The 13,927-nt window shown below is 37.0% G+C and overlaps 1 pseudogene; it reads left to right on the top strand.

Annotated features, from left to right (window-relative positions):
- Positions 1-3,486, top strand: part of LOC144369670 (3',5'-cyclic-AMP phosphodiesterase 4D-like) — a 152,370-nt pseudogene extending 148,884 nt beyond the window's left edge.
- Positions 3,487-13,927: the final 10,441 nt, after the last annotated feature.

The raw sequence follows: 13,927 nt of genomic DNA, 5'->3' as shown, positions 1-13,927 counted from the left end.
ATGTTAAAGGTTTAATTTAAAGTAATTTATTGAAAAAACATAAATACTAAACTGAACACCTTATTTTTTCTAATATATATTAAAATTAATATATAACAAGAAAGCATTTATTTGAAGGCCACCTTATGACATTTAGCTTACTACTTATGGACTGTGGCCATATTTTTGGACATAGTCATCTGAATTTGTAACAAAAACATTATTTAAAGTCATTTTTAGTTAGAATGATTTGTTTGGTTTAAACAACCTACCATGTTCTTTCTCTGCCTTCAATGGAATTTCCCTTCTAGAAGAAATGGAAAATTTCTTCATTAGAAATTTCTCATTCATTAGATACTCATTCCTCAAGTAGAACGGTCTGTGGATCTTGACCACCCTTCTATAGCCAGGCTGCCTGGGTTGGACTCATTCTCTGCCTTATATTCAGAGTACATGGGCCCACTTTCCCATCTTCTTCATCTGTTAAATAGTGGCTGTGATGATTTGATGAATTGAAAGATGAGAATTATTGAGACAGAAACATGGTAAATACTGAGTATGTTAAGCCATTTATTTCCAGCTATAAAGGAATATTATTAGTTCTTCTTAAAGTCCTACATAAAGCAGTGGAGGGTTTTCTTTTTCATAAAAGAATATATCTCTGTAGTTCCTCTGAATGAAACTGGAAATAACAGAGGCTCACAATCTCTTATTAATATTTAATGTTAATAAAAGTATATTGAGAACCTAGCCCGTGTTTCCACCTCTCAACATCTGAACCATCTTGTACACCACAAATATTTTCTCATTCTGTCAGGTGAGAGGACCTAGAATAGTATGAGTGCACCCAGCACCCCCATTTTAATTTCTAACACTACTGTCCTATAAAAGACAGCAGGATTCCTTAGAGAAATGTTGGATTCTAGGGACTGAGGCAGGACATATACAATATGAGCCTGGAGCATCTTGTACTGCCAGAAAGTAAGGATGAGATCAAACAAACAAAATCATATACTAATGTAGGGTCCTATAAGTGGGATACAAGAGCAAACTGAAAGAGCTCTAATTGTCAAAGCTGGAACAATACATGCAAAAAAATGTAGTACTATATTATGACTCAAAATATAACATAAAAACCCCTGAGTGCATGTTGATAGAAATAGTTGATTGAATAAATAATTAAATGGGAGAAATGGGCAAATCTCCTGTGCAGGAGAATTCCAAATAACATATAGATAAATTCTGCACCCACAAAGAGGAAGAACATAGCTCCCCTCTCCTGAAGTATGGGCTGTGCATATTGACTTCCTTCCAAAAGATACTCTTTGAAAAGGGGAAAAAAGTAACTCCACAATGAGAAACTCAACAGATACTACCTCACCCATGTTGTCAGGATCAACACTGACGATGATACAGTCATGTTAAGAATCTGTATCCTTGATATGATCTGATGAAAAAGGTATTTTGCATCTATTATTTTCCTTGGCATCTGCAATTAACCCCAGTCTAATCGTGAGAAAAATATCAGGCAAATTCCACTCAAGGGATATTCCTCAAAATACCTGACCAGAACTCCTAAAAACTGTGAGAATTATTAAAAATGAGAAAATTTTAAGAAGAAACTCAAAGCCAAGAGGAGCCTAGGGAAACATGCTAAGTAAATATAACAAGGTATCCTAGGTGAGATCCTGGAACAGAGAAAGAACACTAAATGAAAGCTAAGGAAGTCAGAAAAAAAGTGTGCAATGAAGGCATCAATATGAGCTCAGTAATTGTGACCTATGTGCCATACTAATGTAAAAAACCTGACTGTAGAGTATAGGGGACTTTCTGTACTTCCTTCACAAGTTTCCTGTAAATCGAAAAATTTGAAAACAAAAAAGGTGATGTAAAAACTCGGCAGCATCCTCTAGGCCTGTCTGGAATGCTGACCTCCTTCTGAAGCCTGATTTGTCCTGTCTCCTCCTGAGTCTTTCTCCACAGCCCCCTCCCCCATTGGATATTCCATCTATCCTCTTTTACTTTCCACATGATTTTATCTGGGATTCTCTTCACTGTTAGTACAATATGTTGCCTCTGTTTTATTTTTCTGATGAGGCTGTCTACACTACTTTTAGTCTAAACCCAGGGAGTGTCAATATCATCCTTTGTTAGGTAGTCAGGTAAGTCAGTACAGGGCTCATGATAGTAGTTAATGTAAATACCATTTCTAGCTGGGATTGGTAGACTAAGAGTCAAAGCATTATCATTCCTGCCTCTTAAGAAAATGTTTTTCGTTCATTGACAAGAGTTCCTAGTATTTCTCCCTTAAGAATCTGAGTTTTGCTTCTAGAGAACTCATCTCTCAGAAATGTTATTGCAGGATATACTAGATTAGCCTTATCTCATTTGAATTTAAAGTTAATAGTGTTTAGGCAAAAGCCAGATGGACCATATTCATAGCTGCAAACTGTTTTCTGTCATATCTATTTTAGCAATAACCTCTTTTTTATTAGATCCTTTTCAGTTGGAACTATCTGAATGCTCTTTCAGTTTTGATGAAAAGGGGTGTGTGTGTGTGTGTTTGTGTGTGTGTGTGTGGAGAGAGAGAGAGAGAGAGAGAGAGAGAGAGAGAGAGAGAGAGAGAGAGAGAGAATCTTTTTCTCCTTTTAGGGTCTAATCTGTCAGGTTTTACCTAGCATGTGCTTGAGTTCCCGTCTGCATCTAGGGGCTGCTGCACTGTAATCCCTACTTTCACAGCCTCTGGTTCTTATTCCTGGCAAGCAGTTAGCTGTGCAGACATAGGCACCATAGTAGGAAACACCTCTGCCTGTCATAAACAGGTCTGGAAAGTAGAAAGCACAGGCATGATAGGGATGTAACCATAGCAACAAGGCAAAGATGCGGCTGCCATATTGGAGTAAGTTCAGACCCATGGGTGCCTTCTTCACTTCAGAAAATAACTGCTTGATTTTAATGTGTGTTCTCTGTAAATAGCAGTGTTCTGGCTGCTTTGTTTTTGTTTTAGACAAATATGAATGAGCATTATTCATATTAATTATTCATAATTGTCTTACAGAAATACTCTTCAAAATATTTTGAGGAAATGTGTCAGTGTTTCCTTTTGTTATTCTGTTTTAAAATATTACCTGATCCTTCTGATTCAAACTCAATGAAGAAGGAAGAACAGTGAGAAGTTAGAGAAAAAAATATAAAAATGATCATGTACCTTTTAAAAGAATTATAAAATATACTGAATTACACAGAATTACAAAGAAAATATTTTTTCTTAGTAAGGTGATATTGTATTTTTTATGCCTATAAATCAACTCTACATTTTAGAAAAGGAGTACTTGAGCAAGATAGGTTGTATTTGATGTTTGCTAGTTTCATTTTTCTATATTCAGGAAAAAATAAACTGCCTTTACAATTGATGGGCTTTGAAGCAATAATTTAGGAAGAGAATGAATTTCAATTTGGGGAGGGATTTCACAGTTTAAGAGAATTCTTTCGTCGTGGGTGCTTTAATTATGTATATGTGATTTAAATGTCATTATTTTCAGGGAAGTCCTGTTTCACAAAAAGAGGCTAAAAGTTGCATAGAGTGAACAAAACTATGCTTTTCTCCCTGCCTTTCATAGAAGTGGTATTTAGTGAATATTCATTGACTAGTCCCTTCCCTTTTTTAAACTAAGCACCTATCCTCTTCCATCTTTTTGAATATTTCAAGTCATTTTCAGCAGGCTGTGATAAAGATGAAACATTAATATTCTCTTTAGCCTATGTTTTTATTTTCTTTCTTTGATTTCTTAATGTTATATTCTCAGCACGATCTCTTAGATCTTCATAAGAGTAGTGATAATTGGGTTTCAGTAACTCATGAGGAATCTTTTACTAGAAATAGGCCTATTTCTTTTATATATATCAGGAGAAGATTAGTTTAGTTTTTCCTGAAAGATATTTGGGCCTAAATCTTAATTTTGCTTTAGTGCTAATGAGAAGTGAAATGATTAAAGGGAACAGAGTTGTGTTATGACACAGTTAATTCCTATATGAAAGGAATTTATTATCTGAAAAGTCATATTCAGTGGAAGAATCAATTACTCATTGTATCAGTGTTTCCTTTTGTTATTCTGTTTTAAAATGTTACCTGATCCTTCTAATTCAAACTCACTGAAGAAGGAAGAACAGTGAGGAGTTAGAGAAAAAAAACATAAAAATGATTGTGTACCTTTTAAAAGAATTATAAAATATACTGAATTACACAGAATTACAAAGAAAAGACTCAATGCCAAACATTATAGTGTTATCCATTTGGTCCATAAACAATCTTTGACTACCACTGGTCGGGAAACTCTCATATGTGCCTTACCTTTTAATGTAAGGCATGATTTTGTTTATTTTCTCATACCTCAAACCTTAAGTTTCTAATTTAGTCATAGAAATAGTATACTACATATGAAAACAATTTCTCCCATTTCTAAAGATGAAAACCTGAGGCTCATTTAAATTTACCTGAGATCCACGTGGAGGGAGCACATGTTTTGCAATACTGGGGGAGCCCAGGGCCTTGTGCAGGCAGGCTGGCAAGTGCTCTGCAGGGATTTTAGTAGGTGTAAAGGTAATTATTTTTTAGATAAAGTGTTGGGTGAAATAGAGACATAAGTGTTTGTTCTCAGACTACATGTTCAAAATATTCAAAACATTTTAAAATATGTATTTAATGAGTACTGGATTCCAAAATAGCAAGAGCAATTTCAGCAAAAGCTAATTACTCAAGGGGAATCCTATAGTACATCTTGTTCTGCCTTCCTTCTCTCAGTTATGTCAAATGGGCACAAACCTGACCTGGCCCCTTCCTCCTAAGAAAAACATGATGTTGAGACAGTGTGTCTGGTCAGGAGCCACCCTGGCAGGCAGGTAGTTAACTGGTCACAGATATAAATGAAAGGATAATGAGGTTGGTGAGATGAGAAAACCAAATGATGAAAGCAGATCTATTATGCCAAGCTGGCAGAGAATCTAAGGATATTGGTGGTGAGTAAGGCAACAACAGAGAAGGTGTAAGAAAGTTTAGGGTTTTAAAAACAGCCTGTTACTATGAGGGTCTTTGAAATTCTGTTTTCCTCTAGGGACAAAATGGGAAAGGGAATGTGGACCAATGGATGGTAGGAAGGAAGAAAAATGAGGGAAAGAAAGGTTTCAAGAAATACAGAGAAGCTATTAGCGTGCAATGAGGGCAGGAGGAGTGGTAGAAGGCAGAACATCTGATCCCGCTGGCCTGGGGTCAGGGCTCTCCTTGGCTGAAGGCAAAGGAACCGGTTTCTGTTCCTGACCTCCTTCTGCCTCAGGGTTTGTATGGTAAAATCTGGTTGTAATGAGCCTTGGGGACAGCTTTGAAGAAAAAAAAATCGGACAGGTCAACAAGAGGGTGCAAATGTTCTAAGGAGGATGATCAGCAGCAGCTTTGGGGGAGGAGGGGAGGACCGACTTGCTTGGGAAGATTAACAGACAGTGTATTTCATGAGGCTCAGGTCTCTGTTAGCACTAAGACCTAGTGTCATCTCCTTCACCTGTTGCCTCCTTGAGTAGTAGCCCAGTAGCAGCATGGATGGGTTGCTAAATCCAATGGCTGGTCTATCCCCTAAGGATCCTGGTGCCCAGGAGTGAGAAAAGGGAATAGTTGAAGGGTACGTGACAGCAAGGTGCAAGCTGCAATAGGGTGAAAAGAGACCATGTCCATATAAATATCAGCTGATTCACTGTAATAGACTTGTTATTAACTTACATGCTAGGAGAGTAAAACGGAACAGAAGAGCAAATTCTCAATTCTCCTTTAAATCACCTCCTAAATTCTGATGAACTTAGCAACTTTTTTTCTGGGTATGAATCTGCTCCACACTAGAGTTAAGACCTTGGACCATTAATTTACTCTAACCCCTCTGAGCCTCTGTTTTCTCTATAATCAAGACAACATAAGCTACCTCACTGGACTGTTGTGAAAATTAAATAAAAACTTATGTAAATTTTTTAAACATGGCAGGCACTATGGCCTATCTTTAGTAGGGATGATGACTGTGACTATTTTTAAATTTAAAAGGTCAATTTTATATACTGCCATATAGGTAACCAAATGCAATTGGGGCTTGAATCAACAGACTGGGAGAGGGCTTACAGAGTGTGCCTTTTAAATCCTGATACCCAGTCATGGTGATTTATGGGACCTTACCAGCTTGCATATGTGATGCCCACAGATTTGTTTACTTTAGTGTTATCTTGGTTACCTAGCACCCAATGATAGCATATTTTTATTTACACTCTTGCTGACTTCTTAAATAGGTTGGCTGTAAAAGGATACTATGAAGGTGGCCACAAAAAAAGACTTACTAATGTTATAAAAGCTGTACGTAGATCTTCATTTATCTGTCTAAAAATTGGTCCTTTGCTTGTGCTTTGTTTTTCTCTTCCCTGGATGACCTCCAAAGCCCCTTCAAATGATTTTTCTGATTCTGTGAAAAGCGAAGTCATGATTTAAAAATGTGTCCAATATCAGACAAAGTGAAGATAACAAGTGCTTTTTCCTGGTGAAAGTAGAAACGAACTAGAAGTAGACCCTTTAATCCTTGCAGATTAAAAATGACAATCCAGCTGAGAAACACAAGTGTGGATGAGATGACCTTGAATCCAGTGCCAGCCCCATGATGAGGTCTTAGTCATGAGTCTGACACTAGATATAGCCATCAAGAGAAAACTTCCCTAGTGGTGCAGTTGTTATAAGGGTTGACCATGAGTCACTGCATAGGCAATTGGTTCCTTTCCATTTTCCACTTAATGTCAGCCACGTTGCGGAGAAATCAAACTTCAGTTTGCTTAATAATCTCTTTTTTCCCTCTTCAGTTCCATAATTCCTTAGGGATTTATAAGGTCTACCTGTTATACAGATATAGCAAAATAACAAGGAATAGCCAAGTGAAAGTAACCAAGGACAACACAGTTCTGTGTTTCAGGGCTTTGATCTTATGGAGAATACAGACTTGGTCTTGTTGGTCATATAGCCCTGATCTGGGGTTATATGGGCACCATCACTTTCAAATGACATTTTTAATTTGGTATGTCTCTGTTACTTTGTTTGATCCTTGACCATTCTCTAGATGAGATACCACTTTCATGTGGGAAATAAACAATTAGGAGGGTTTGGTTTTGTTTTGCACCTTTTGACTGAAGTCAACCACAGTTCAGGTTTCAGGCTTTCACTGAGTTGTTGTTTTATCCTTTTGTTTTAGATGGCAGGATATCTATCTGCTCAAGGTTCTTAGAGGAGAAATGAGATCTTCACATAGGTGTATTTTATGCAAACAGGCAGGTACACAAGTACCAAAACATACAGACATACCACTGAAAATATAGCTAGTCTTCTAAGTCAGCCTGTTGCATTTTAATGAGTCATGGAATGCTTTAGGGTGTCCAGTCCTGTAGAGAAGTTCCCCACACAGGACTAGAATGAGAAGGATTCCAGGGAACATGCTACTTGAACATCTGGATCATGAACATTGAGGATTCCTATTAGTTGCTAATGAGGAAGGAGGTATATGATAGGGGCTAGAAGAAATTTGGGTAGAATAGAATACCCTGTAGGTTTAGTGTTATTGTATATTAGTGGGGTGGAGGATGAGTGGGTATCATGGAAGCGTGAGCCTGGCTGAACAATCTGGTTTTAAGGCCAGAACAGGGGTGAGAAATGCAGATTGGGCCACATGGCAGATTGTGTTAAATGCCCAGCTAAAACATGAGCAGCTCTCCTACAAATCCTGCAGAGCCTTGCATTTGATTATAAAGATAATATTAGAAAGAAAATAGAACAACCAAGTGATTTGGGGAGGGTAAATCTGGTAAAAGTGTACAGGATGGATCCTATTGAGGGGACATACTAAAAACAGGAAGAGTCTGTTAGAGAATTAGCTACTGGAGTGACAAGGGCCTGAAGTAGGATGGGAATGAAAAGAAAAGATGGGCAGGACAAAGATTGCATGAGGAAGGGTGATGGGTCCTACAGGACTGCAGGACTGCAGCCAGAGGACAGTATGAAACTCTAAACTCAAATAATGGGAAAGATAATAGTCAGTAGATCAGGAAGAGAAGCCAGATTGAGATGGGGGCTGTTGGACAATATCTTAGTTAAACTTTTAGTCATGAGATAGAGGTGAGACTCCATGTCTAAGTTGCAATGCACTCTGGGCCTTCAATTGTCAGGCCTGGTTTTCCAGGAAAAAGGCAAGATTCTACTAGAGTTTTGCCTCCACAGAGTTGATAGCTGGAAGCCTTCAGACTCATCTGTAAGACAGGGATAATGCTAGCGCTCATTCATAAAATTTTTATTAGAAATAAATGAGATAACGCCAGTAGTATAGCCAGCACCATCCTCAGCACATAGTAAACACTCAATAAATTTGAGCTTTTATTATTCTTTTATTGTTTTATGAAAAGACAGTTTTGTGTATTGTTAGGTCTGGTATTCTGGAGGCTTTTGAAGCCCGCAACTTGGAGTCTTTTCTTACTACCCCAGATGGGAGAGTGTGTGTTCTGATCCACATACTTACCTCCCTATCTGTGGGGGGAAGTGACTGCCCAGGCTGTAAATGATCATGTCCAGCTGTTGATCACCGTTAGTCAGGTCTGTAGTGCTTTTACATGAACAGTTATGGATCTTGGCTACTCTTCTCTTCATTGACACTCCCATAATGCAATCCCTGAACTGGATTTTATTTTCATTTGCTGGGTCCATTGTGAAATCAGTCTTAAGGGGTCTATAAAGAGCTTCTTTTGAAGAATGGTATGAACCCAGTGTATTATTCTGCATTTACCCAGAGTAAAATATCCTTCTTTATATTTGTCAGAAAAAATATCTTGGTGTGTTTGAGATCTCCAGGAGCAGTCTTGTCTGGCTTGGGTGATTTTGATAACTTCTAGACAAACCACTGGTACATAAACCTTTGGGTAGGTATAATGGTAGCCATCTTAAAACAACCTTTGTATCTATATATCTATATCTTCATTTTGTTTATTTATTTTTATGTGGTGCTGAGGATTGAACCCAGTGCCTCACATCTACAAAGCAATCTCTCTGTCACTGAGCTACAACCACAGCTCACAACCTTTTTTTTTAAATATTTTTTTAGTTGTCAATGGACTTTCATTATTTATTTATTTGTGGTGCTGAGAATCGAACTCAGTGCCTCACACATGCTGGGAAAGCACTCTACCACTGAGCCACAACCCCAGCCCATAAAGCAGCCTTTTTAATCAGAATGTTTTCTTTGTGACAAGTTTCAGAATTTCTGGCAATAATATAACTCACTGAGCTCCTGGCACATGCTTTATAGATTATCCTAGATCACATTAACTCCAATTCCTCCACACAGCACAGAGCCCTTAGATAACATGCTGCCTGTTTCAGGGCTCACAGGAGGTGGGACTTTAAGTCAGCCAGAGTAACCTGTATTCTATACCATGGTGCATCTCATAAATGTCAGTCCCTGCAACTTAGTCACTGTGGCAAATCAGACAAAATCTACATGATATTCCATTACTTGGTGCTAGAACCTTCCAGGGGTATCTTTCCACCCCTTTGAAGTCTTCCAGGGTCCCATATCATCTTGCTTTCACTTGCCTCTGATATCATTCTCCCCTGTCTCCTGGTTCCTTCAGCCTTACTGTGAGTGGTCTGTTCTGAGTCATCTTTATTTTTAAATTCAATTGTAGTTTTAAAACATTAAAACTGTACATATAAATAGGATACCTTGTGATATTTTAGTACCAGTATATGTAGATAGATAGATAGATTGACTGATCGATTGATTAGGACAATCTATATAACATTTAAATCAGATTATGCATAATCTATCTTTAATCATCTATCATTCATGGTGAAAACATTCAGAATCCTTTCTGCTAGCTTTTTGAAATGTAGCATTATCTATGTACCCTACTGTGCAATAGCACATCCTAATTTCTGACTCCTGTCTGACTCTAATTTAGTGCCCATTGATCAGCTCCCCCCATTCTTTCTACTCTCCAGCCTCTTGTAACCACCATTTCACTCTAAACTTCCTCACATATGAGTGAGATCATATATGTGTTACTTATCTTTTGTACCTGGCTTACTTCACTTAATTCTCCCCAGTTCCTTCCATGTCGTTGTGAAAATATTTTATTCTTTTTCTGCTGAATTATATTCCACGATGGATGTGTACCGCATTTTCTTTACTCTGTCATCACTTAATGGACACTTAGATCGTGTTTCCATATCTTAGTAATTGTGAGTACTGCTGCAATAATTGACTTCCTAGTTATTTGAGTCTCTTCTCAGATACCATCTTCTTGGTACAGTTTTTCCTCACTACTTAATCTTACAGTCCCCATCACAGTATCATATTGCCTCTATTTTTTCATTAATTTTTTTTCTCCTTCTTTGTCTTTCTGCTCCAGGAGTCCGAAGTTTACATGGTCAAAGAGAATCTTTCTTGTTCATTACTGTGTCCCCAAGGCTGGTACACAGTAGCTGTGCAATAAATATCAGTGAGTGAATAGGTGAATAAAACCATCCTAAAAATCTTAAGTGTCTGATTTTTAAAGCCCATTGCTTTCATAAGAACTTTTAATGAAACCTAAGTACTATGGTTTTATTTCCTTGTTAAGAATATCAACAGTTCGATAGAAGAGTAAATATGGGAAATGCCATGTCAAACCAACAAGGCAAGGTTGTGTGTCAAGTCCTTGGCAGAGCCTTGACTATGCTAATGTACAGATTCCATAGAAGTTACTGCCACGTTGAAGCTTTGTTTGACAGTGGAAGTCGTCTTTACAAAATGCTGCTTTGGATTGCTGTCCTTCATTACACATTCTGGGACATGCTGCCTTAGACAAAAGCTCATCCTAAAAGGGGAAAAAGCATCATATACTGACTATAAGGAAGCAAATTTATACTGACTGTAAAGAGTCCAGGCTGGAAAAAATAGAAAACTATGAAAAAAATAAAATAAAAGCAAAAGGATTCAGAAGGAATAATCCTATTGAGGCTCTTCAGTTTTGTGCAAAAAGTTGTGCCCATTTTAATGGATTTTTCTATCCCTCATAGTTGGCATAGTATTTGTCCTAGACTGAGTACACAATAATTATTTGTTGCCTTTTCAATGATGAACAAATAATAGTGGCCCAGGGTTACCATTTGTGTGTTGATTTTGTTCTGCAATTTCACCAAATTCATTTTTTAGTTCTAACAGATTTTTTTTCCTGTATGTGGTCTTTTAAGGCTTTTCTGTATTTAAGATCATGTCTGCAAGGAAGGACAGTTTGACCTCCTCCATTCAAAATTGGATGCCCTCTCTTTCGTTCTCTTGCCTAATTGCCTCTGGCTAGGACTTCCAGTACTATGTTGAATAAAAGAGGTGAAAGTGGGCATCCTTGTGCTGTGCCAGATCTTAGAGAAAAAGTTTTCAACTTTCCCCATTTTGTATGAGGTTGTCACATATGGTCTTGAGTTTGTCACATATGGTCTTTATTGTGGTAGGTTCAAGCTTTTGTTGGAAGTTTTTTTTTTGTTGTTGTTGTTGTTTTTTGTGTGTGTGTGTGATGTTGAATTTTCTGAGATGATCTTCTGTCTCTATTGAGGTGAATCCTACATGATTTGGGTCCTTCATTCTGTTTGGGGTATATTTCTCAGGAGAGTTTATTGATTTGTGTATGTTGAGCCACTTTGCTTCCCTGTGATAAATTCTACTTGATTATGATGAATAATCATTTTTACCATGCAGTTGGATTTGGTTTGCTCATTTTTTATGAGAATTTTTGCATCTGAGTACATCAAGAACATCAACGTGTAGATTTCTTTTTTGTTGTTGTATCGTTGTCTGGTTTTGATATTGAGGTTTTGCTGGCCTTACAGAATGAATTAGGAAAAATCTCCCCCTCTTCAAATTTTTGAAATAGTTTGGGAAGTATTAAGTAGAAAATGTTAAGCGCCAGGTGAATGTTGGGTTGCATTGTTTTGTGGCTGGTGTCTGATTTTTTGTTCAGGCATCTTTTGTTGAAAGGAGTATCCTTTCATTTTTTAAAATTATAGCTCAAATTTTGTGAGTTAAAATTACTTTAAGATCCACATAGCAGAGGGGTGCATGTGAAAATTATGCCTTTCTAGAAGTAAACCTGTTTACATTTGTCCTTATTGCTTCAGAAGACAGGCCTTCTCTACTTAAATCATTTCACAAAGCATACCCTATAGTGAAGAAGGAGCATTTTTTCTTTAAATTGGAATTTCTTTTCTAATGAATGTTGTAAGTGTTTCCTGTTTTTAAATAAAGCCCTTTGGGTGAAAGATTTCAGACCGGATTAATTAGATAATGAACCTTCCTTTGTTTTCTAGATTATTATTCAATTTTTAAGATCCAACTTGCTGTTCCTCTTAATCTCAGTCATCCTTAGAACTTATGAGGGAGCTTTCATTTTTTGAAATATAACTCAGGAACAGAGCTGCTTTATAAGTCAAATGTGGGTCCTTTGTCCCTAGAGGGCAGTAAACACAAACAGATGTAGTGCATTTATTTGAGGTTTCTTCATGTTTTAGCAATAATCAAAGTTATATACCATTTTTCTAATGTGTAAATATATTGAAAATCCCGTGATTTAAAATATTGGTGTTAGCTGGATGTGGTGTCACACACTAGCAACTCAAAAGGCTGAGAGCAGAGAGTCCAAAGTTCAAGGCCAGCCTCAGCAATGTAGGTGAGACCCTCAACAACTTAGACTGTCTCAAAATTAATTCTTTAAAAAGGACTAGGGATACAGCACCGTGGTAAAGCATGTATGTATGCATTTATGTATGTATGTGTATATATGTCTATATTGTGTGTTTGTCGACCTCTAAAAATAGTTCTAAGAGACACTGACTGCTAAAGCTATTGTGTTTAATATCTCAAGTTAAACTTTGCCTCAGAATTTTTCCAGGGGCATTTAAGTAATTGTATTTGCATTTGTGAAACTGAACAGTACCAGATATATGAGACCCTACTTTATATGAATTTGGTTCTTGGTTAATAATAATTACCAGAACTTGATTCTAAATTGAAAGCTGTAAAATAAAAGTAGGTAAATTATAGAAGTAGATAGAATAAAATATTTTCCAATAGTGTAAGTTCTACAAAAAAATGCTATTACCAGGACAATCCCTTTGGTTGGAGAAATCTAAGAGAATATATGTTCATCTTAATATTTCTTAAATATTTCAAGTACAATAATATAATATTTAGCTTAGAATTGATTATATTAGTAGACCTTTAGTGTAGACTCTGGAATAAACATTTTAAAAAGTCCGAAATGCTATTTTTTATTAACATATATTAATTGTACATGTCAATGGAGTTTGGTATGATATTTCCATACATACATACATATATCCTGCACTGACCAAATCATCCATTTCTCACCACCCCCCATCCTCCCCTCACTAGTCCCTGGTGATCACTATTCTACTTTCAGGTCTTTTTTAAGTTTCCACACAGAAGGGAGAACATACAGTACTTGACTTTCTGTGTTTGTCTTGTGAAATACTGTTTTGGGCAGAAGCCAGACAGCCTGATTTTAAACTTTGGCATTACTACTTTCTGGCTTTGTAACCTTGAGCAAGACACTTGACTTCTCTGAACCCCAATTACCTCATGTTTTGGTTTTTCTTTTTCCCTATTAAAAACTGTGGCTTTTCTGTCTCGACCAGTGTTCTAAAGTCAATGATGCCAGCCATATGTTAATGTGTCAAGGATTCAACTTCATCCATAGAATTTTAAGTATCCTGAAATACTCCAGAGAGCTTGCTGATTGCTCGGAGTATCTATTAAGGACTGAGAAAATGAAGAAGAAGAGTGGGATGTAGTGATTCTCAAGAGAATTATTAGGAACAGGGAACTGAATGCTAATGGAA

This window comes from Ictidomys tridecemlineatus, chromosome 13 (assembly GCF_052094955.1).
Source record: "Ictidomys tridecemlineatus isolate mIctTri1 chromosome 13, mIctTri1.hap1, whole genome shotgun sequence".
Lineage (NCBI taxonomy): Eukaryota > Metazoa > Chordata > Mammalia > Rodentia > Sciuridae > Ictidomys > Ictidomys tridecemlineatus.
The sequence above is the reverse complement of the archived record's forward strand: the minus strand, read 5'-3'. Positions and strand labels throughout refer to the sequence as shown.